Raw genomic sequence first — 23,796 nt, forward strand, 5'->3', positions numbered from 1 at the left:
TTTTTTTTTTTTTTTTTTTTTTTTTTTTTTTTTTTTTCTTCCAGGAATCCTAAACCCTGGTTCATTTACCTGCATCTCAGTGCAGGAAACTGAAGCCAAACATCCCTTGATGGCACTCTTGTAGTGCTGAGGAATTCCTATCCTTTGTGATTTGCAAGTCTGCTCACTGTATTTTTAACAGCTCTATTCAAGCCTCTGGGGGGGGCTGACAGTGCACTAGGTGTTTAGCAGGGTAATAAAATACTGCTTTCCTTTCCCCACTGAGATGTTATTTTAGTTGCTGATTAAACTGTTTTTCCCCTTTTTACTAAGATCTGTTGCAATACAGTGAGGGTACAGTACAGCTTCCTGGGGGATATCTCAAGTTCCAGTGCAAACAGAAGCATCCTTCATTTCCAGTTCGCATGATACAACATGAAGATAATCAAGACTGAGCCTTATAATTAAGGTCTATAAGTCTGAGTTTATTCCCTACCTACTCTTCATGATTGCACCCACTTACATCTTCCTTCCTCATCTGTAGAAATAAGTAAAAGACTTACCTCCTTATGTGATTTGCCCACAGCAGTCAAGAAAATATTGTGTGTTTTGTTGGGATTTTTTTCTCCCAAGTAGCTTTGGCAGAGAGAAGCCCTTTGATGTCTTGCCCTCGTAGCCTGCTACATGTGTAAACACAGGTTTCTGTACTGCAGAATATTTAAACTCTAGAAGCAGTAGATATAAGGAGCTGGAGAAACACATGAGAGCACCACAATCAGGTAAACTCACCTTGGAGAAGGCAGCAGACCATCCAGGAATGTAGTGCAGGTCCCCTAGTGTGAACTCACGTATTCTGTCCGAAGCACCACAAATGCCTTTTCAACCAAATCTGCTTTTCTGGTGAACTTCTGGGATTCTCAGTGTTTTTCTGAAACCAATAATAAAATATTAAAATACTTTCAAATACCAGAATATTCATCCTACTGTTTTGTGCAGCGTACTCAAAAATTTACATTTAAGTAACACTTAAGTTACTTACTGTCAGAACAAAATTGTGGTGACCTACGTATAAAAGCCTTCTATATTTTCCCTTTTGCTATCATTGCTGATTATTCTTTTCTCTCTATAAGTAATCACCTATGTGTATCCATTTTATTAATGTTTAAGACATACATTGCATAGCATTCATTATGAACTAAATGCCTAAATTATTTTGCCTTTATTCTGAAGGGCTTACAGGTCTTACTGGGAGTATATAGACTACTCATAAGAACATCTCCAATGAGGACTAAAACCCCATTGACTTAGCCCAGCAGCTCTGCTTCTATTCTTGAAGAGAACTGAGAAACCAAAGCAGAGGGCTCCAGCTAGTACATGATCAGACAATAATCCCAGCAGAATTATGCCCATCATTTAGGAGGCAACGATGGTGATGGGTTGACGGTTGGACTAGGTGATCTTAGTGGGCTTTTCCAACCTTAATGATTCGATTTCATAAAGTCTAGAGATGAGAACTCATATCTATCAGATTATACCAGATCCAGATTTCATTTATACTTGGTCTCTGTCATGATCCAAATGACATCACAAAGCACAAGTCCCACTCATGTGGGCCACACATTACTCCCTTCTCAAGGCAAGAGAATATCTGACCTCCAGAGCTGACAGAATCCCAAGCACCCCTATTTCAACTTCTTTATCCTGGCTAATGGAGGAAAATAACTTCTCTGGGAAGCACAAGGTTGTGCAGCAAGACTTTTTTCCCTCCTGTAAATAGTCGAGGACTCCTGACTTGCATGAGATCAGACCTCACTCCTTAGTCTTCTCCCACCTCATTCACCTGACAACCTCCTCCACAACAGACATCTTATCAGACGTGACTGATTGCTGTAATCTGTACTCTGGGCAGCCATTAAGCAAATTACCTGAATCATTGCAAGGATTAGTCTCATTAACACATGATTAGCATCAAATTAAAATAATGAGTGTTTAACTTCTGATGTCTTCCAGTTGTTTGAACAGCTTGATCAGCCTCACCAGGCTGGCAGGGAGGTGGTGGGTGTCAAAGAGTCAGCAAGAATAAAAGGAAAAGCAAGAAAAAGGTAGGCTGTACCAACGAGACAGAGTGCAGCTGACTTGCAGAACAAAGCACAGCCACTCTCAGAGCAAGCTCGGAAAGTTCCCTGCTAGCAAAGAGCAGAGGCAGCCCTCAGCTTGCACTGTTTAATGTGACACTGGCTCAGCTCTTCAGAAGCAATGTGTCACTGCTAATAGTGTGTCACCTGCCTCTCCACCCATAGCTATGGCTTTCTGAAGGCACTTACAGTGACAGCAAGACATATTAAGCAGCAGGGGTGCCAGTGCCTGTGATTTCAAGGCAGCCACTAAAACAATAGGCTGGGGTGAGCTGATAGGTTCATTCTGGGATGCTTCTTGGCTACTGGCAGGCTGTATTTTTAAAACAAACCTAAAGCTCAGCAAAGCTAGAACAGCCCTCAGTTCGTACCACCTTGGGCTCAATTCTTAGGCACACTCCAAGCACTGCTCTCATCAGCTCCTGTTCTGTGAATTGCAGGCCTCCAAAGCCCACATCTCCTCCTCCAGGGACTGCAGCTCTGACTGCACAGCTCGATACTATAAATTGGAGTAGTTGGGGTGTTCACTAGCACATCTCCTCTTCCCTAGCTCATTAACTGTTTCCTGCTTTGCAAAACCTTGCTACAACTGCGTGCACTCCCTACAAGAGAAGAGCCTAACCAGCAGAGGCTAACTAGACATCCATTTTTTGTTGCCTGTCCACACTCTCAGTAGCCCCAGTCCCCAGTCAGCCTGCATACATTACTAGCTATGAAACAGCTACAGGCAGGAGAACACAAGCCTCACCATGCCCACCAGCCAGGATGCAGCCACAAGCAGCAAAGGTCTTGAAGAAATCTCTTCCTTGCCGTTTGAGATAGGCTGTGAAATTGTTTCCCAGCCAGAGATTTTCAAAAGGATGTGCAAGATTGCCTCCAGAGTGGCAGTCTTCCTTTAGCAGTTTTACGGCAGTAAATATTTAGAAGACAAGTTTTTACCCAAAATGAATTGCTTGTACTTCTCCCCTCCTGCAGCTGGTAGTGGAGCAGAGCCTCTTCCAAGTCTCAATTCTCTCTAACCTGCTGCAGCTTATCTGGTTTCCTCTGTGCACAGATTTATCTAAATTCCTGCTGCTTCTGATTCTCCTGCCTGTCTGTAGAGCTGAAAATGAAGTCTTGCTTTTGCTTGCCTTCAAAACCTCCCCTGAGACATTCTGGGCTGTTTCCAGTTCAGCTCATTCACATCAGTGACAGGCTGAAGCTCTCCCTCCAGTACATTCTCCCATACCTCCAAAGGTGGTGCGAAATCTGAATATGCAGAACTACAGGATCTGAACCTGAATCTACACTCAAAGAAACGTTTCTCTCTCAACGAAGGAATTGACAGAACATGTGCAGCAGCCAATGTTTAAGCCTCAACATCTTGGTTATTTATTCTTTGAAATGCCACAAACCATAAGTACATATTATAGACAAATCACTTGTCAAAACTCTTTCTTAATTTAATTAAAGCCATTTTTTATTCATAGAAGTGCAAAGAAGCAACTTAAACAGATAACATTTTTCACACTTGCATAAAATGAAAATAGCCAAACTGAATTTTGGCAAAGTATGTAACAACAAAAGATGCAAGCAAAGACTATATATGTGCCAACTTTCATCTCTGCTGAGACGTTAGTTAGTACTGAGTTAAACTCACAGTCTTCTAGTTGAATTTCTTATGGACTCCTGACCACACAGGCAGTAAGAACACACCTAAGGTTCCCACACTGTGGTCTTCAAACAACAAAAATGAGGCAAAGGGACAGAAGAATTTCCTTCCCTTGCTGTAAGACTATGAACACAGACAATTTTTGCTAACAAAATAATGCAACATCTTAATTCTAAAGGCAGGACAAGGGGAATTCTGGGTCTCGCATACTACCCAACAAGATTTTTTTCTTGCTCAAATCCCAACATGAACAATTTAATGCAAATTAGCAGGCATCACTACTGTCCATCCAAAGTAAAAAAAAAAACCAAAAAACAGCCTAATTCAGTTAGCTTTGTTTCCACCTGCTCGAGTAAACAGCAATCATTCATCAATTTACCTTCAAAGTTAAAGTTTGCTGTTGTGCAATCCCTTACAGTGTTCAGAGATTTCATGATTTAAGCGATACACTCAGACTCCATCTGCTGCATATTATTGACCATATTATGTAAACTACGTTTTAGCAATTCACACTCGCTTGATTCTGCGGTACCTGTGGGTGCCAAACATATGTTTCCTATTCTACTTGCCTCTCCTGGGCCATATGCAATCCACTCGAACCATCAGCTTTCTTATATATGCTACTTGCTGGTTGGTAGGCTTTTTTAACAAACAAATCAAACTGTGCCAAGTGTACAAACCGATTCGAGCAGAAGATTTTTGTGGTATTAAATCAGCTCTTCTGACTTACCCCAAGTGCAATCAGAAGCCCCATGTTGATCTAAAGGCAAAACGGGGAAGTCAGCATGCCCCAAAACCAACAGGACTTGAAGCGTGTGGTGTTAGGAAACAAGATATTGCTTTGTTGCTAGGCAAAACTTCAGGCTTTTTTTTTTTTTTCTTCTCATCATTTTGGAAAAGCCTCTGCTCCCTTCTTGAGGGGCAGAGCTGAATTTCATATTGTCACTAATGCAAAATTAGAATGACAGCATGCAGACCTGCTTCTTATTCCAAGGCATGTCTCCAGCCTGTTCCCTTTTGGAAGTAACACCATGTACTTACAAAGTATTTCACAAGGAAAAAAAAACCAATCGCTCCACTGCTGCAGCAAGATGATGTCAGGGGCTTTGCTTTTGTTTTTTACAGTTTGCACTGGAAGAAGGAATAAAAAGACGGAAACTTCAGCAGATTCCATGTGCAAAATAAACAGTTTTAAGTGAATGAGAAAATGAGTCCAGCCCATTAATGGGAAAAGGGAACGGCTGTCTAGAAGCCCATCAATTTGTTGGTCTTCCTCTCAAATATCTGTCACTGTTGAATATACACTGGGATACATTGCTCTTTTGTTCAAAACTCTGGTATTTTATATCATCGAGAGAGAGTTCAAATGCTCAAACAGATCAATAGCAATCTTCTGATAATGCTAAAGCCTGAGACAACATGCATGTACTCCTAGCGTGTAAAAGAAGACACAGCATTGCCATTTAGAGCGGACAACTGATCCTTAAAAACCTCAATTTCATTCCCAGGGCAGCAGACATTGAGAAGAGTCAAGAAGGTGACATGACATTCAGGAACAGTATTACTTTGTTCACAAGCACTGCAGGAACCTCTGCCTGGACTGATTCACTGGCAAAAACTGATACACAAGAAGATACCCTATTTATCCCCACTGAAAATGAGCTTGCAACCTATAGAGAGTAAGGCATCTCCTAAGGCTGCTACCTGCTTTAGCAAATACTGACTCACTTATCCCAAAGCACTCTTATCAATCCAAATTCTACACAGTTGCTTCACCAAAGCAGCAATTAATTGCTGATCTGTCTTCAGTGATTGTAGACATCCCAGACATCTAGTGTGCCTGTGCTAGCACAAAGGGACAGGAACACTGACTTCCCAATAACAACAAATTATTTCTTACTTCTGTTCACCTAGGCTTCAGGAGCAGGGAATCGAATAACTGGAAAGGGTGTGTTTACTGTACAGTTCCAGTCACATCCTCAATAATTAAACCGATAACTCAGTCTAAGTATTTGTAATTTCCTAAAATGGCATTTGTTAGTGATGCATCTGGATCTCAATAACCATTACCTTCTGCTACCTACAGGTAGAGATAATTATCCACAAGTAAACGATTACCTACGCTATGAATTACCTTCAAAAATTTGGGCTGGGTTTTTGCCAATCACCATTCCAATTAATTAACCAAAATTGACTAGCTGGCGTTAGACCAAGTATTTCCTCATCAGTATTCAATGCCAGTGCCTACAGAATGAAGGAGGACAAAAAGAGAAATCCAACGAAGATTAGAATGCTGAAAGCAAGACAAACAATTTCTAACTGTCGAGGCATCTACAGAGAACGGTTACTGATTTTGCATGTGATGTTACAGAAGTACGGCTGAGCACGTTCAGGCTAGATGGTCACCATCAGCACACCTAGAGCCACAGCCAACACAGAACAGGGTCATTATCAGCATCAGGAACTCAGAAAGCTGAGTCCCGGTGCGTTGTAGTATTGGGCACTTTTCCAAGAGCTGTCACAGCAAACTGTGGACATGATCAAATCCATATCACAACATACTACCAAAAAAAAAAAAAAAAAAAAAAAAAAAAAAAAAAAGAAAAAGCAGTATCATCACTATGCTTGAGCAATGCCTCAAAAGGAATTCTTGGTTTCTTCTGTTTTGGAGGAGTTAATTTAATACGCCCAGAAAACTTTTCATTTTCAATAGGAAGTGCAGCAGAATTTCACCCCCACAAGAATAAGGCTCTAAACTCACAGTCCTATATGCCTTTAGAACAACAATTTTGTTTTTAAAAATTTTATGTCCATATACGCAAAACATTTATTTTTGTTTCCAAATGAATAATCACTACATCCTGTCCCATGCAGAGTCTTTTCACATGTTAGCATGGCCTATGAACATTCATGACGGCAGAGATTGCCAACATGAATAATGACATTAACTCCTTGAACAGGCACTACTACTGGCTCAGAACCATAGGAATGGATACCCAGTGAATTTTCTGATAGAAAAATGCACCTACAAATAGGTCATCAAGTGAAATTAACAGCAAATTTCCCCCACTGAGTACATGCTTAGTATCAGGACCTGTTAAATCAGCACTCTGGTGCTGATTCTGTAGGTCGCTCCAAAAGTAATGCTTTTTATTTATTCCCATGGAAACTATAGCACATACAAAGAGCACAGGAACACTACTTGATAGAGCAAATTCTCAGCTACAAAACACTTTTTTCAATGTAGCCACCACCTTTTGCTATGCATTTTCATCAGTGATGAACAAGAGCCTGCACTTGTGAATATCTGCACCAGTGGAGGTGACCTATTGTTTCACAGTTGCTCTAATAGCATCATTGCTAGGAAACCACCCATGCAACATCGATTCAAGTAGATGGAAATCAGAACGTGCCAAATCAGGACTGTACAGTGGGTGTGGCAGGACAGCACAACGAAGACTGGAAATGTGCTTTATGATCTTCTAACAGTACCTATTGTTAATGTGCTGCAAGACAAAGGTTCTTCACTTCTCTGGCCTGACTCAAGAAGCTTGAACCTTCAGCTTAGTTAGCATTACAATGTAGAAGTCAGAGTTCATGGTTTGTTCAGGTTCCTTCTATCCCGGAAGACAGTGCATATCGCTTTACCCACTGAGGGTTGTGTCTTGAACGTTTTCTTCAATGGGAGAATTCACATCACTACTTCATGGACTACCATTTTGACTCCATCCCATAGAAGTGACACCACATCTTGTCACCAGCAATTATGTGATACAGGAAACTGTCACCTTCAGCCTCATATTTGTTCAATAGGTCCTGACAAACTTGTGTATGGTGTTTTTTGCTCCTGTGTGAGCATTCACGGGGACCTAATGGTGCAAACTTTGTGATGTTGTTGCCATTGTTTCCAATGCAGTGAGGCTCACATTTAGCTCTGCACACAGTTCCCTGGTTATGACCTGCCAATTTGTGGGGATGAGCTGATCAAGCCGCTCATTATTTTGTGGTGCAATAGCTGTGCATGGCTGTCCAGAATGTGACTTGTGTTTCATGTTGCTGTCATAATTGCTGAAACACACCACACTGCGTCACTGTGCTCACATCCACTGTTTGGCCTCCATAAACTTTCAGCAAGTGTGAACAAATGTCAATGGGTTGCTTTTTTTCTACATAGAGGAATTCAATGACACACCCTTGGCCTTCATGCACCATTCCATGTCAGACACCACTTTGTCAGACTGTCCCTCTGCTGCCATCTGTCACACAACAACAAAAATGTAAAAGGTGGTGGAAACGTTCAGCCTCTACTGCCATAACACCAAAATCTACCTCTGATGTCATGGGCCAAACAATGAAATAGAAGAATAAACATATATTTGGTCTATGGGGTAACAAATCAATCTTTATGTTTAAACCAAGCTAAGCTTAGTCAAGTATGTATCTCCATACAACCAGCATGCCTTCTCAGAGTGACATGATGTAATTGCGAGAACTACCTAACAGCTCAACATACTTTCCTTGCGAACACTTGGGCCATTTCCTGTGAAAGCCAACATTGTAGGTCTGGTCAAGGAAGATCATACAAACCATAGAAGGAAGGTCTCCAGCTACAGGGAAAAAAGGAAGTGGATGTACAGATGGCTTCCAGTTCACTGTGCTGTACTGGTCTTCAGCTTACAAGTAGGTCTTACCTCAGCCTTATAGCTGCAGGCATTCTGAAAGAACCTTCTGATCCAGGACTCATGCACTGACTTCATACTAGAGCCCTGAACAAATACTACTGAAGTAACGTTGCTCAGCAAAATGAACCCTTTAAGAGCACAGAATTTAAGCTAGATTGCTGAAATACTTTTCAACTCAAAACAAGTGTTCTTTCTCAAACAGAAAGGTACGTTTAGTTGAAATGGGATATACATTTACTAGTGATTTGAGTACCAGTTCTTACAAAAGGTAGAGCATCTCACAGACCGTAAGAGACATATAACAAAATAAGTGTTGACAAAAGCAGTCATCAGCAGCGAGTAGGGACTGCTCTGAAGAACTCATCACAGAACCTACTTCAAACCAAACAATCAGCAAAGAAAAATCACTAATAAGGATAATCTAGTGCCTTCCACTTCACCTCAAATATCATTTTAAAGACACTTTTCCAGTGTCACCTCCAGTTATTGATTTATTAAAAAGCAACGATATTTCATTGTATAAAATAAGATTTTTATTTATTTATGCAGGCCTGTCAGTGTCGATAAAATAGTGTGGATGCTAGATATTACTTGCCTTCCATATAATTAACTGAAAGACTAGACCTCTGCAGGCACAAGCACTTAACAGAATTCTGACCAGGCAAAGAAGATAATGAACACAGTGGGTGAGTGGTACATTTCTATGTCCTATGGCTTACACAGAACAGACCTATCCCTCCCCAAAGCTGTTCCAGTTCAGTTCCAGTGGAGCCAGATGGGACATGCAAGGGAAAAAAGCCTATCATCAGCCAGCAACTTGCCAACGTCATCACATCAAGGGTGTCGGAGAGAATGTCAGATGTTTGCACTGAACCCACCAAGCTGCTAAAGCAGGCTTCTAGGAACAGATGCAGGTGCACGTTTCCCAACCAGGTACAAACAGTGCAACAGTACAAACTAGAAGGCAGTGACGGATATGGAAAATCTGGATTTCGAGCTGCATTTATGTACGTGTGACAGAGAAGACATCCTGCTTCTCACAGGGTTATTCTCATCTACAGTTCATTCAAATATTTGTTAATGAACAGTAAATCTTCAGAGTAGTTAGAGTTGCTGTATTTAATGTGCTGTGTGCATTTCATCAACATGATTCAAAACTCACTCTCTGTTATGAGAAAAATCCATGTCAGCCTGAAAGAAAAATGTATTCAACTTCTGCAGAGATTTTGGCAGCACAACCTAGATTCAGACTTTCTGAAGAATTCAAGACCACTTTTGCTTGTGCAAGACTATGTGGAATCCCACATTTGGGGCATGTTCCAAAGTCACTTGGCTGCAGAAGCTCCTGGTGAGGCACAGCACTTTGCCAAATCGGCCACTCTCAGAAGACAAGGGAGTGGATTATAGGCCAGATGTGCTGTGAAAGAGAAATCAGGGAGCAACTCCAGGTACCTGGCAGATTCTGGAATAACTCACTAAAGAAGAGCATGAGAAACATTTACATCATCATTCTGAAAGGGTCCTACAGAATTCTGGGTACCATCCTATGTGCTGAGCTTTGCCCATGTTGCTCACCTGGCCCTTACCTTTTGGCATTGACAGACAATTCTCTTTTTGATGTAGATGAATCCAAATTACAACTCCTGGCATATTTGCACAGCCACTGATGAGCTTTTTTTTTTTTTTTTTTTTTTTTTTTTAAAGAAAGCAAAGTGGAAAAGCTTTCTCCTAAAGGTCAGAGTGCTCTTTAGCAATCCGCCAGAAACAGGTGGTCCAGACTGTTCAAAACTACCTCCTTTCCAATAAGCAAACCAAAATAATATAAAAAAAGGATAAAGCGTTTTCATCACTTGGATCTAGATTGTTATTCTCTTCTTTCTAAACTTCAATGGCAGGAACTTAATACACTGCATCTTTGATCTACTTTTTCCAATAGAAGAACTGTCACAATCACCAAATTCCCCTCTAAATAACTCACATTACTGCTGCAGCAGAACTAAAGTCTGATTCCATGATGCACCACCAGATCACAGCACCTGAAATAAACCTCAACAAGAAAGGAAAACTTGGAACCAATGGCTCAGCCCTGCAAAATCCCTTTTCCTAGGCTCCCAATGCTGCATTTGTGCCAGGCTGGCCGGGTGGCATCTGACCAAAGTCACAGGGGACCATGTGCAGATGGAGTCCCATCAGAAGCATCCCGCTGCCTCGTGACAACCCAGCATTGTGCTAACTTCACTCTTCAGTTATTCTCAAGGTCGTTTCTTGTTTGTTTCACCATCGTGTTTGCAGTTTGACAGGTCTCCTAATCCTCAGGCTGCTTGCTTAACTTTAAATTAGTTCCCAGTAAAGCAGGGTTTGTTCCTCTCAGGAAAAAAAGCATTGTTTTTAACACACTTGTAACTGATGCTGCTGGTCCTTGGGGAGGTTCAAAGGACCTCAAAGGCAATAGTTCTCTGCCCAGGAGCAAAGAAGCCATTACAGCTTGTACTAGAAGATTTAATAGGTGTCATAATTTATCATGTAAACCGAAAAGTGTTTCTTAATTAAGTGCGTACGTTAATGAATTTTTTAATTTGATCCCTGTAAGTACCTTGCTATACTAATTGCAATATTCTACACATTAGTCATCCGCTGTTGCCCTTGGCTATTTTCTACCCTGAGAGGGAGAGATAGAGGTTTTCAGTTAAAGTTCATTTAACTCTTTCCACCCAACAAATTAAATTTCCTGTTATTCACACCAGAGAGTGACAGCTGTACGTCAGTCCCAAGGCACTTGAAGGAAAGCATTTCCATACACATCAGCTTGGGTCTCAGCATGGTCTCCCACACAGAGAGGAAAAGACACATGAGGATGTAATCCACAGGAAAAAATGACACTTTCCCAGAAGACAAGGGATTTTCTCCTGACACAGAGGACAGAAGACTAGAGAAATATTGCAAGATGATGGGCATCCCTAGCCCAATTTCAAATGCAGTGTTTGGGGTTCATTTCCTTACCAGCAGCTTTCAGTGACAAACATTTCACAGCCCACAGATTGTCCCACATCTCAACATGTGCTTGGGTGAGGTCTCAGCTTTTCAGTAGCTTTTCACTTGCACCAAAAACGTAAGAGATGAAGAGGGTGGGAAACTTGCCACTGCACATCCAGACAGCAGAAGGGAAGTGAAAGAGAACCTGAAGGTACAGCATGTTGCTTGTTCTCTTCATAAGCTAACTAGTTTAGGAATTGAGTCTCCAGTTTGTCTAGACAGCTGCATGTTGATGTAGTTGACAGTGAAGATGCACATCTCAGAAATCCACACCAGAGCTAGTTTCTGATACCTGAATAGATTAAGAAGTTTTATAAGCCTCTGATGTATTATAGACTACAAATTCATCTCTTCTTTCTGCTGTGATAATGCTGTTTGTCAGTTGGAAGAGACACCACTATCTGAAAACTCCCAGTCTCTGAGGATACTTTGCCGGTACAGTCAATAAAGTAGTCAGCCTGCCTTAGGACGGGGTTTGGACAATGGAAAACAAGATGGTTGCGCACATGACCAGAAATGATGCTGGTGCAGATCAAGCCACCCACCTTCCCTCATAGCTGTATTTTTTTGAACACTTTAACTTGATCCTGCTTCTGGAATGTGAATAAAGGACTTCAATAAAGAATTTGAATAAAGGTTTTCAAGAGCTGTGGAGATGTGGCACTGAGGGACATGTGGGCATGGTGGGGATGAGTTTGTGGTTGGACTATCTGATCTGAGTTAACTGCTCTGAGCTTAATGACTCTAAGATTTCAAAATCTGAACCCAGGAGCAACTCTAAGGGAGAGTTTTACATTTTTAAAAGAAAATCATTAATGTCCTTTGAAAAAATACCCCATTTTCTGTCCTGTTTGCCCACAGAAAATTATACTGTGTGGATAATGAAAACCCTTCAATTCCCAGCATTTGCTTCTGTGGCACAGGTGAAACAGACACAGCAGTCACCTGCTGAAGTATGTCAGCCCTCAGTCAGCATCCCCAGCGTGATGACAAGAAACATACGGCTTCTCTTCCTGTATGTTTTTCAGCTGGCCTATCAGATGGCATTCACAATGAAGTCTTCATCACACATAAAATGCTCTCCAGAGCCAAGAGGTTTGAACCCTGGGAGGTTCTGGGCTATAAATGAGAAGGAACAGCATTTACAACTTCCGCTGTTATGACAGCATGCATTTCCTGCTGCTACACAACCACATCCTCAATTACACACAGGCCAACGTACTATAATAAGATACAAGACATACATTACATTTTTACAGTATGCAACCATCCCTCTACTGACATCCTTAGCTTTGCCTATGCAATGCAACATTGGCCTTTTATGCACATGAGTAAAAACTTGCATAGTAAGGAAAAAAACAATTCCAACTTTCTAAAAGCTGAAAATTTGCAGAAACACCTTTTGTGTGCAGCCACATGGCAATACACGGTATTTTAAAATAATTGGGCTCTCAAAGCCCTGGGAAATTTAATATGAATTAAGAGCTTAACTTCACTATGCCCAGTCCACCAAAGACGCAGGACTGGTCCCCAAAACTGGATGTCTGAATGTGACCTGCAGCACTAAAAGGGATGCTGGCTATTGTTTCATCTCACATGCTCCCCAGCCTACAGCTCAGCATTCCGGCCCTGCTTCACCTGCTGTCAGCCTCACCTGACCCATTCTATATTAAGATTCTGCAGCAACTGCTCCAGCCAGTGACTTGGAATTAAAGCTGCCTCTGAACACCAAATCAGTGCAGAGTGCTGCAGCTGTTCTCCCCCCTCAGTGCCTGGAGTGGGTGCTGTGGTGTATTAGTTTTCCCCCCACCCCCCCCCCCTCCCCCCCCACTTCTCTGGGCACATTATGGGTTTGCTTTTGCTCAAGTTCTCCTGACAAGCTTACACATGCAATTAAGTGGATTACACAGAATATGTTTAAATAGCCTAGGAACTTCTTAGGCCAAGGCAGCTTTGTATAGCAGCACTGCATATCATTCATTTCCCCACTTGTAAGCAGAGCTTATGAAATTAATAGCAGCACAGCATCGCACACTCCAAGGAAGTGAGACTCTTTCTATGGGTGGCTGTCACCTGCTTTTCAACAAATTTCAAACAGCCTTGCCTACAGCATCCCTCTGTATTAGATAAAATGCATCCTGACACCTTTCTTACTCCATTACGCTTGACTGCTAAAATATTGAGATGCAAACCTCCCTGCTAATTTATTTATTTATTTTTTTAAAGAAAACACTGCCCAGTAATTGCCAGAGGTTAGATTTTTTTGGTTGATAGCATATCCTGTCCACACAGTCAAGCTGTACTACATCAAGCTTGCTGATATCAACAGTTCTAAGGAATGGTTCTCAGGTATCTGACAACTGATACAGTTATTTCTGCTTCAAGACGTGCTGCCCACTATCAGTTATTTCCAAGTTAGATCTCCGGCAAGCATAGCTCCACGCAGACACAGCTAACATCCCTGACCTGCCCTTAGAGCGAAGTGACTTCTCACCTCCCAGCCCAGCCCAGCCATGTCTCAATCATCAAATTAAGAGAAAAGTGATTCCCTCTATTATAGTGAGCCATATCCTGAGTTGATGGTATTAATTTAATTCTCACAACTTTAGCAGAATTATGAAGAGGAATTTCACTTTGGGGGTGGGGGGGGAGGGGATTGGGCCAACCACGTGCAAATGATTGCTTGCTACCAAAGTTACCTCACTCTTCTAGTCCATGATTTGAATCAAACAAATTTTATGAATACAATTCCTCTTTCAGAGAACTCTGAACAAAATAAAACCAAATAATTCCCACCGATTTTTGACAAATTATTGAGGCACACCTGTCAAAAGCTACCTCCATAACTACACCCACTGATGCCTATGAAGACATACACTATACAGACATTTTCCTGTGTGGAAGCTGACATGAGAACATCCAACAGAACTCACCAAGTTTGTCAGTCAAGTGCTCACTGTGTCTGTGTATTCCTGCTTATGCTCTCCTGTTGATGTTATTCCCACTATAAATCATTTCCCCCTTTTGTATGCAAGATGCTTTCACTGTAATTATCTACAAGTGTGAACAGAAAGAACACACAGCAATATGAATTCATGCTCCAAGTCAGACACCCCAGGAATAAATTTTCTACTGCGTAGCTATCTTTGGAAAAAGTAGATGGGCTTTGCTCTCAAGTGCTTTGCACTTTTTGTGCATCTACATCTGTATGAATCTCCATTTTGATCTTGTACCAATTTTCACAGGTGTGAAATCATTACATAAAGTGCAATGCAATAGAAAAGCAGGCTCATGATATTTCTCTCATCAAGACCATCTGGACCATATTTTGAGTTGATGTAAATTAGCAAAAACTACCGACTTCAGTACGAAGACGACGCTTTTACACCAGGTAAAACAATTTGTCCCTCTTTTCTCTCTTGTATGACCCACTACATTTGCTGACAGACCACAGCTCTCATGGAACTTGCAGGATTAAGTGACAGCAAGCTTTATTTACATGTGCGTTTCCCTTTCGATGGGAAGATTCAGTATCTGTTTTCCAAAAAGCTTCGGGAAAGCTTAAGGACACTCAAGCAAAAAACCAGCTGCCCAGATTTTGACCCACTTCCACAGTCATCAACCCACCTTCAGCCAGGACTTCTCTATTCTGCTGATTGCTTGCTGTTGTCCCAGAAGCCCACATCCCATAAGGATGTGGGAATATTGTATGGAGGTTAAGCTCTAAAATGTGGTCAGCAGCTCTTCTCCTGACCATCGTTTCCACTAAAATTATCTCTCCATGATTCCTTATAGTTTGTTCCTATCTATTCTTTGTAGAGCTGCAGGTGGACTTACATCCCAGGTGAGCTTTGTAAGCAAAGCACTGTCAAATCCATTGCAATCCAGAGAAGTACCTGAACAGAAATACACCATCTTCAAAAGGATCGAGGAAGCACTTTTTTCACTTACTACTTTACTTTCCCCTATTCTCTTTGCCTTTTTTTCTGACATTGGATTAACAGTGAAATAACAGTGTAGGGAGAAATATTAACTAATAATCATATTGGTTAGTAAAAACAAAACTGAACCTCATCCTTTTCAAACCACACCGTTTTGTTATCATAATACAAGTCAAATGTCAGTGTCCATGAATTCTACAAACGTCTTGACTTTTCTACAAGTTACGGGTAGATGTATGTCAATATATAAGGGCAGATAAAAGCTAATACTCTTAGCTTACCAATCCCTTTAAGGTCACTGCTAGTCAGGGACCAAAGCTCCAGGCACCTGGTCTTGCTGAGTAGTATTTCATGCAAAAGACATCTGATCTGCTGCTGAAAGCAGCATTAAGTGGTTTGATCAGGAATGACATCTGAGCCAAATGAGCTAATTAGTTTACAGGATTTCCCCTTTCCCCTCTTAACAACAAGAGTAGATTTGCGTTTTCCCCTCAGCTGAAGGTCTCACAATGGGGTGCCATCCTACTGTGGAAACTACAGCCTGACACTTTGAGAAAAGATGAAATGCATTTGTTGGCAAATTCAGCCAAAGCAGGCACATCTGCTGCTGGTAAATGCTGCCGTTTCTTTGTCAGGGAAAACAGAGTATCCCTGACTCTAAATAAATAAATAAATAAAATTTAAAATAATAATAATAAGAAAAATAAAAATATAAAAGACCACGGTAAAAAACAGAGGAGCAGCTTCCATCTAAGTAGGAAGTTAGCACTTGCAAACTGGGACAAGGGACGTCCATATCTTTGTTTCCCTCAGCTACTGAGCCCTTGAAATTTACAGATTAGTTACCAAAACCTCAAAGCATCCTTGAAATCCTTCCTATTCCTACTGGTGCAAGCTCCATGTTTATCATATCTGCTGGTGCAAATACATCTACCACATCCAACCTCAAAACCGTCTCTGGAATCCCAGGGAATCCACACATCAGCCCAGATGACAAAACTCCCATTTTCCTGGTGCTGTGGGCAAGAGCCAGTATGACCCCCAGAGGCTAGCAGCCCCTGAGACACTGACAAGAGAGAGGTACAGTGGGACACAGTGGACAGAAAGAATGCTTGTGTTATCCCCAAACTTTGTTTTAAGGGGAACACAGCTTGTCACTCCCTTCATCCAATCCTTTCAGTACCAAGCACCGTTCTGACTGCTATTCCTCCAAGTCTTCAGGAAACCACAAATCTTGCGGTGCAGCAGTGACACCATTGGCAAAATAAAAGAAGTGCAGTGGCTACTAGTTTCACGGAGAGTGCAGTAGTATTGAACTACTGGGGCATTGCCAGAGCACACATCACAGAGTTTGTTTTGCTTTATGCAGAAGATCCACCAGCACACTGGCTGAGCTGTCCGGGAGCACTCGGGCAGGTTCCAAGTGACTTTCAAGGACTGTTGAACTTTCTACCCAATTCCAGGGGCTGATCTTCATTACTGCTTTAAATAATTAGCACTGATTAATGCAATTTTAATGTCGAATATTAGACCATTTAATATGCGATTTATTTAAGTACAAGTTTTAATACAGCTTACAAGAGCTGTTAACCTGAATAGGACGGAAGACAGTTGTGTACCCTTTCCAGCAAAGAAAGAGCAGAGCTGGGGCTAGGGACTAACTAATTCATAGGTCATAGAATCATTCAGGTTGGAAAAAGACCTGTAAGATCATTCAGTGCAACCCTTAACCCATTACCTCCATGCCCACTCAATCACATCCCTCTGTGCCACATCTCCGTGTTAAAACTTTTTACTAAATGTAAAACAGTAGATGCAAATAGCTGGATCACAAAGGGAAGGTATTAGAGGACATACATGAACTTTAATCACCTCAAATTGCAATCATACCTCATTGAAAACCTCATGGGTGCTGTGGTTTCAGCACTCACTATTAGAACAGAATATTCCCAACAGCACAAAATGTGGCCAACACACCCCCAGCCTATATTGGGGCTCTGAACACAGAGATCCAAATCTTTACTGTGCCACCAGTATGCTGAGCAGCTCTGAATGAATCTCTTTGTCTCCTGTGCCTCACTTTGCTCTGCTGTGTACAACTGGTAGCCTGATGCTCTCATCCTCCATTCCAAACTGCAGGAGTGGTGATGAAAAATATATATGACAGTAAGAAGTATTCATAGCTACTATCACCATTAGTATTACTATTAGACAGTGAGTAGCACTTAGGAAAAATACCTGTCCTCTGGGGAAATTCACTCACCAGAGCATCCCAAAAGCACGATCTCCTCCAGCCTCCTGCACCTGTATGGGGCACTGTTGTCCTATTGCTACCATCACAGTGAGCTCTGATTTGACAGGATGATGCAGAGTGCTCAACTTTTACCCCCGTATTTCCCATCTCTTTCACAGGTTCTGTACATATGACTGAGCAGAGCACTCAGTATGAAAAGCATTTTGTCCACAGTCAGCTGCTTCTCTGGGACAGCACACAGAGTGAAAGTCATTCCTCTTATATAAAGGAACCACTGAAGGACAGTGCCATAGACCACTTTCTGTAAGCAGGGATCTACCTGACAATATTTGGCTTTTGAGATTATTCAGCTTCTAACCTCACCTCTCGGACCATTTTTAGTCTGTGATGACCTTATTCTTCTGCAGTTATGGTGTGGAGAGGAAGTCTGAGACATCCCAGTGATGTGAATGGCAACAGGACCCATTTTCCCATGACTTCACACCCATCCACCCACTAGTGCAAGCACAGAAGCCAGAAGACATGAGGATTTGACTGCATGCTCCTGAGGAAAAACACAGGTGGGTTCAGGAGTGTTTCTGTCTTGTTATCCCCAAGAGGAAGTCAGGGAACCGGGCATACAAAAGACAGAAGAGATCCCAATGTACCCTTAATCTATAAATATTTAAGTAGTCCCTCCTCCCCCTCTTCTCAACAACATATGCCAGTGTCTCCTTCAGCTCATAAAAGCCAATTCCCTCCTGCTGTTTCCGAGCACCAGAAGTCTCTGAGTGGTGATTAGTGGATTACGTGCATCACAAGGACTGACTCCAATCACTTTCCCCTTGCAAATTGCTCAACTTCAATGCAACAGCACAGAGCTGAGGGGGCTTTGTCACCGAGGCCTGGTCCTCATTATGGCCAGGAGACTTCAGGAGTTTGTTTACATGGCTGGAACACCATCCTCCTGGGCAGCTAATCAGCCTTTCCCCAGGGTTTCTGCTCTTGAATACTTAAGGGTAATCACCACCAGCAATCTACACCGAGATCAGCATCTAAGCAATTTCACCAAGTCAACTGACAACAGCTTGAGGTAATATTAGCCCCCTTATATGAAGACAAGTGCACTCCACACAAGGATGCTGGAGCTTAGCACCACTCAATAAATCAGAGCAACATCCTGGAAAGCTTGCCATTAGTTCTGAGCCATTAATTTTTGCTGGGTCTTTGACACAACTGTTTGAGAGCACTGTAACCTGCTCTCTGAAAGTTAAATTATAAAGAGCAACTTCCCTGAAGGTGCTAGTCTAACCCATTTAAGTCCTTGGCTAAACATCTAAAATAAATCACCAGAGAGCTGTGAGGCAGAAGGTTTCCTACCGTGCAGGATGTGAGAAAAAGCCTTTCCCTCTCCAAACAAAACCCAGCTGGGAAACTTTTGGCCCTAAGCAATACCTTTGCAAAATAATCTGTGCAGTTCCATACCTGCCAACTGATACATTATATTTTACCATATGCACTTCCACTTAATGACATTTCCCACTCAAGTCCTTTCTGATCAGCTTCCTTCACAGCAATTGAATTACAAAAAGAAGAAAAATAGTAGAAGACAAATAATAATGGCCAGTTTCCTGTACTGTTATCACTGTACCACTGAAGACAATAATGGTCATCTTAACGATTCCTCCTAAGACCACCCTCCTTAAAAGATTCATCATCCTGCCTCACTTTATTGGGAAGCAAACAGCTATTATACAGTAAGCTAAAATCTCAAAGACATTTAGTAGAAGGTACAAGATAAGAAACTACACCTCTGTAATAATGGCCACAGTCTTGCTGTCATGCTGTAGGGTGTACCAGAGAGCATCTGCACTACAGCAGTTTTACAAGCACAGCTCTGGACCCATCTACCCACTGCATAACATTACTCAGAGTTTTCAGCACTCTGCTTCTGGATGAGGCTGTAATGGGAAATCCTAATTAAGGGCACAGAAGGAAAAAAGCCTTCCAGACAATTAATAATCAACCTAGCGTTAGGTTAAAACCGTGTTTTAATTGGACTGTAATGAGGCAACCATGTATCTCTGATTCCATTCAGAACTAAAAAGGCTGCTTCAGGTAAATGAAACCAATGTGTTCATAAAGACCGGCAGTTATCAACCTCATTCCATATGGCACTATAAATTATAAAGAGCAGGTAATGAAGCAGTGCCAAAAAGTAAATACTTCACAATCCCTGTTTCCTTAGATCTCTCAGTGGGAGTGGATTCTCACTGTGATGACCACGAAAACACTCCAGAAAGACTAATAGTTCAGACCACCTACATTTTATCAAAATGTGGCAAGCAGAATTTTTGTTTTTCCCCTAGAGAAATCATAGCAAGGATTTTACTGTCCTGCAGGACAGGAAAATCCATGGGATAGCTGTCCCATGAGCCAGGTCTCCTCACACCAACCTAGTTCTTCCCGCAGGCTCACTTTCTCTTGAGCACAGTTTCACCATGGTCCTGCTAGCAATCAATCCCAAGGATACCCTAAGAAAGGATAAAAAAAACTACACACAAAAGACAATAACACACTTCTGTTGGAAACATATACGTCAAGTGAAACAGCTGGAAACTAGGCTGAGCCTGCACAAGCAGTAGTGATGTATGACAGGGACCCAAGCACCACGAGGAGCTGCACCAAAGAGATACTATGGTCATTGTTGTTACTTATCACCTTTGGAAAAACCTGTCTCTGGAGGCAGCACTGCTTCAAACAAATTCATGCATATCTTTCACTTCAGTTCCTCACTCCTCTCCCAGTTCCCCGTTGCTTAACACAAACATCCCGAACAAAGCTCCCCTGGCATGTAAGACACCTCCACCTCCCAGATCAAACCAGTGTCTATGCACAAGTACTGTTCTTTTTTCTCTAAGTGGACACTGAAGTGCAATAAAAGCCCTTTTCATGGCTACACTTAGTCACAAACATTGTTTTAAAGAGGAACGAGCAAGTATATTACTTTTATTTTTCTAATGCTCCTCCTTTTTCACATCCAAGCTTGAGTTTCAAAATCACTAACCTCAGCAAACAGGAATAACCCATACATAGATAGATCATGTCCATACACTGATACAGACTGAAAAATTGGACCACCAACAATGAAAACTGAAATATCTCCTTACCATGCAGAAAGCCTTTATAAACATCCTTCAGTCCTCCCAAATAGAAAAATACATCTTATTCATCACCCTCTGTCTTATCATGCATCTTCTCTAGCTTAAATGCTCTCTCATCATGTTTGCAACTACAGTCAATTTTCCAATTATAAATATGGCCACTAATTAAATAAAGTCAATAAAGTAGCATAAGAAAGCATAGTATCTCTTGTGCTAATCAGATTCTCATTACCACTTCATGCTGTTCAAACTAAGCAGTCACATTGTTTATGCCAGTGAAATTAATGATGGTTTGCTGAACTTGTGGGACAAAACGTGTGGCACAGAAACAAAGCAAGTTGCTGCTCCTGTTGCTGATCTAGAAGCTTTTGTCAGAGAGAAACTTTGAAAAGCACCACTTCCAAAAGATCTCATGGACTACCGACTTTCATGTCAGATATTGGTAGGAGCTAGATCAGTCTAACTTGCTACCTGTGGCGCAAGACGTTTTGCATGGATGAAGACAAGATGTTTTGGCCTTAAATTGCACGGGGGAGGTTCAGGTTGGATATTAGGAAAAAATTCTTCTCAGAAATAGTAGTGATGCAGTGGCATAGGCTGCCATGGAGATGGTGCATCACCATTCATGAAGGTGTTCAAGAACTGTGAAGATGTGGCACTGAGGAACATGGCCAATGGGCATGGTGGGGATGGGTAGAGGTTGGACTTGATGACCTTAGAGCCTCTTTTCCAACCTTAATGTTCCAATGATTTCTATACACCTTAACTTATTAGTGACGCTGTATCATGTTTTATTTGAGAAACAATGGTTAGAAAAGCAGATGGTCAGCACAAACCTTGACTATTCTGATAGCAACCATGCGCTGGGCAGTAAATAAGTCTCCTTCCTCCTGTTTGAGCATGGGTACAAATTCCTGCTCCCTGTACATGAGCAGACAGCAGATCAGTAGAGAAGCAGCACAGGCTGAGTTTCAGGCTGGCAAGAGCTGAATAACTCATCTCAGAAAACTCCTTTACAGCAAACGTGAATATAAGTGAGAACGTTTTTATTATTACTGTTATTATTCACAGGCTTAACTAAATCATCATTTATATAACATATTGAAAGGTAAACCACCACCTGCTCCTGCCAGATGTTCTGCCAATCTTTAGTACCACTTTGAGCATGCTACAATACTGAATGAAATGCAAGATTGGACCTCAAAGGTATTTATCTCCCCCATCTCCTGCTGTGTTATAAGGGGATTGCTATTACATAGACACATCAAAATAGTATAGGCCACACCTCAGTCACTTATATAATGAGAGCATACAAGAAATAGCACTCTCCTCTTAGTACCACGATCTAAAATGTGTATAAACAGGATTGGGGATATGTATGACAATGCTTCCTTGGAGCTTCAATTCAGTACTTCTTCAAAGGGTTCCGTTTCTGCTACTGCAATATTTTGAAGAGAAATAGAAACATCCTCTGCCTCTAAAATGAGCAGAACTCCTGTAACCGTGAATGCAATTATGCTTTAATATCCTTTGTCATTCAAGATAGTCATTCACAATATTCTGCAGCATCCCAACTGAAGCAAAGTCCTAAGACTGTCTTACTGAAACCTCAAGAAGGTGCTAAGGTGGTTTTTTGTGTTTTGTTTTGTTTCTTCCCATGTAGTTGGTTTTTTTAAGCTTCCCAATGCAGCTGATAAGCTGATCCCCACACACTGCAGTGAATGGAACTTGCAGCTTACATTCATCACAAGAGCCACAAATCACCTTCTCTGAGTTTCTATCAGCTGGAAGGAGTTAGCTTCCTACCTGCTGCTAAACAGATGGGACACCTCTGCACTCTCTTGCAAGCTGCAGGATGTCTGTAGGTATAAAAAGATAAAGGCAAGTGGAGAAAGACCACCAGCGACCAAGGGAATAGAAGACTGGCATCCATCACATAGCACAGTTGTTCACAGGTACTGCAGCAAGCACTGCACTGCTCCCTGAGTATGTGTCAAAAAGCCACCCCCACATTTTGACAATGTTCCTTCTCTCCCTGGGAAGATGAGCACTGCCCGTTCACTGGCCACTCATTAGGATACCTTGGTGCTCACCAAGTGCTTTTAGTCTCTGTGGGTCCCTTAGGCTCTGTGATGAATGGCAGAGGGCTGGGAGTACTGGGAAGTTCTGAAGCTGCACTCCTGTCCCCTCAGGCTAACTGTATAGCCCATCTGCCTCCAATTGCCACAGATGCAGAGAAGTCCATCGTGTACAAAATGAACTCAAACTAGAAAGGCTTGTCAGAACACACACAAAAAAACCTGTTGATACACACAGAGCTTTTTCCCCACAAGTAATATTTTACTTGCAAAATGAACTTTCAGTGGCCAAACGTTCCACTCTTTGGCTGATTTTATTTTAGTCCAAGCAATTCACTTTCTCCACAAAGTAAGGTTGCCTGCTCTGAAGCTTTCAAGTGGAAGAATGTCCTTAAAGTAGGGCCACAGCACAGATTATTGATTAGATTCAGACAAAGAAATCTAGTTGCCAGTGATTTTTTCCCCTACTGAAAATATCCCTTGGTTGCTTTCTTATGAAGATCTCAAGCAATGACAAATTGAGCCCTCCTTCTAATATGAAAACTTGCACCAAAAAGTATAAAAATTTCATCTTCAGCTTCCACTTCCAAACACAGTCTCTTGCTATACAATCCTCTCACAGCAAACTTATCTGTCTTTACTGAAGAAGTTTGTATTACCTAAGTCCCAGTTCTCTTAGCTTCTACTCAGCATTCCCCTTGACTTTTTCTCTCTTTAGCTCCAATAAAGTCTATGTCAACCTTTCCTAGGAAAGACCTCTCTCAACTTTTCAGTCTTTAAAATAGTTGTACTATAATTTCCTGAGACTGCTACAACAGCTGGCCCCAGAACCACACACTTCCTTAAAAAAAAAAAAAAAAAAAAAAAAAAAAAAAGACAGTCACAAGGCTATTTGGACAC

The 23,796-nt window shown here is 41.6% G+C and overlaps 1 long non-coding RNA gene across 3 annotated transcripts in view; it reads right to left on the reverse strand.

Moving 5' to 3' along the window:
- The window catches only part of LOC122156893, a 283,419-nt gene that overhangs the window by 153,615 nt on the left and 106,008 nt on the right, over positions 1 to 23,796 (reverse strand). For all 3 annotated transcript variants that reach the window (XR_006167691.1, XR_006167692.1, XR_006167690.1), the window contains one exon: positions 769 to 907. This is a non-coding gene — a long non-coding RNA (uncharacterized LOC122156893). The remainder of the gene's footprint in view (positions 1 to 768; positions 908 to 23,796) is intronic.

This window comes from Centrocercus urophasianus, unplaced genomic scaffold (assembly GCF_019232065.1).
Source record: "Centrocercus urophasianus isolate 14NV4802_14NV808 unplaced genomic scaffold, USGS_Curo_1.0 seq_13, whole genome shotgun sequence".
NCBI lineage: Eukaryota > Metazoa > Chordata > Aves > Galliformes > Phasianidae > Centrocercus > Centrocercus urophasianus.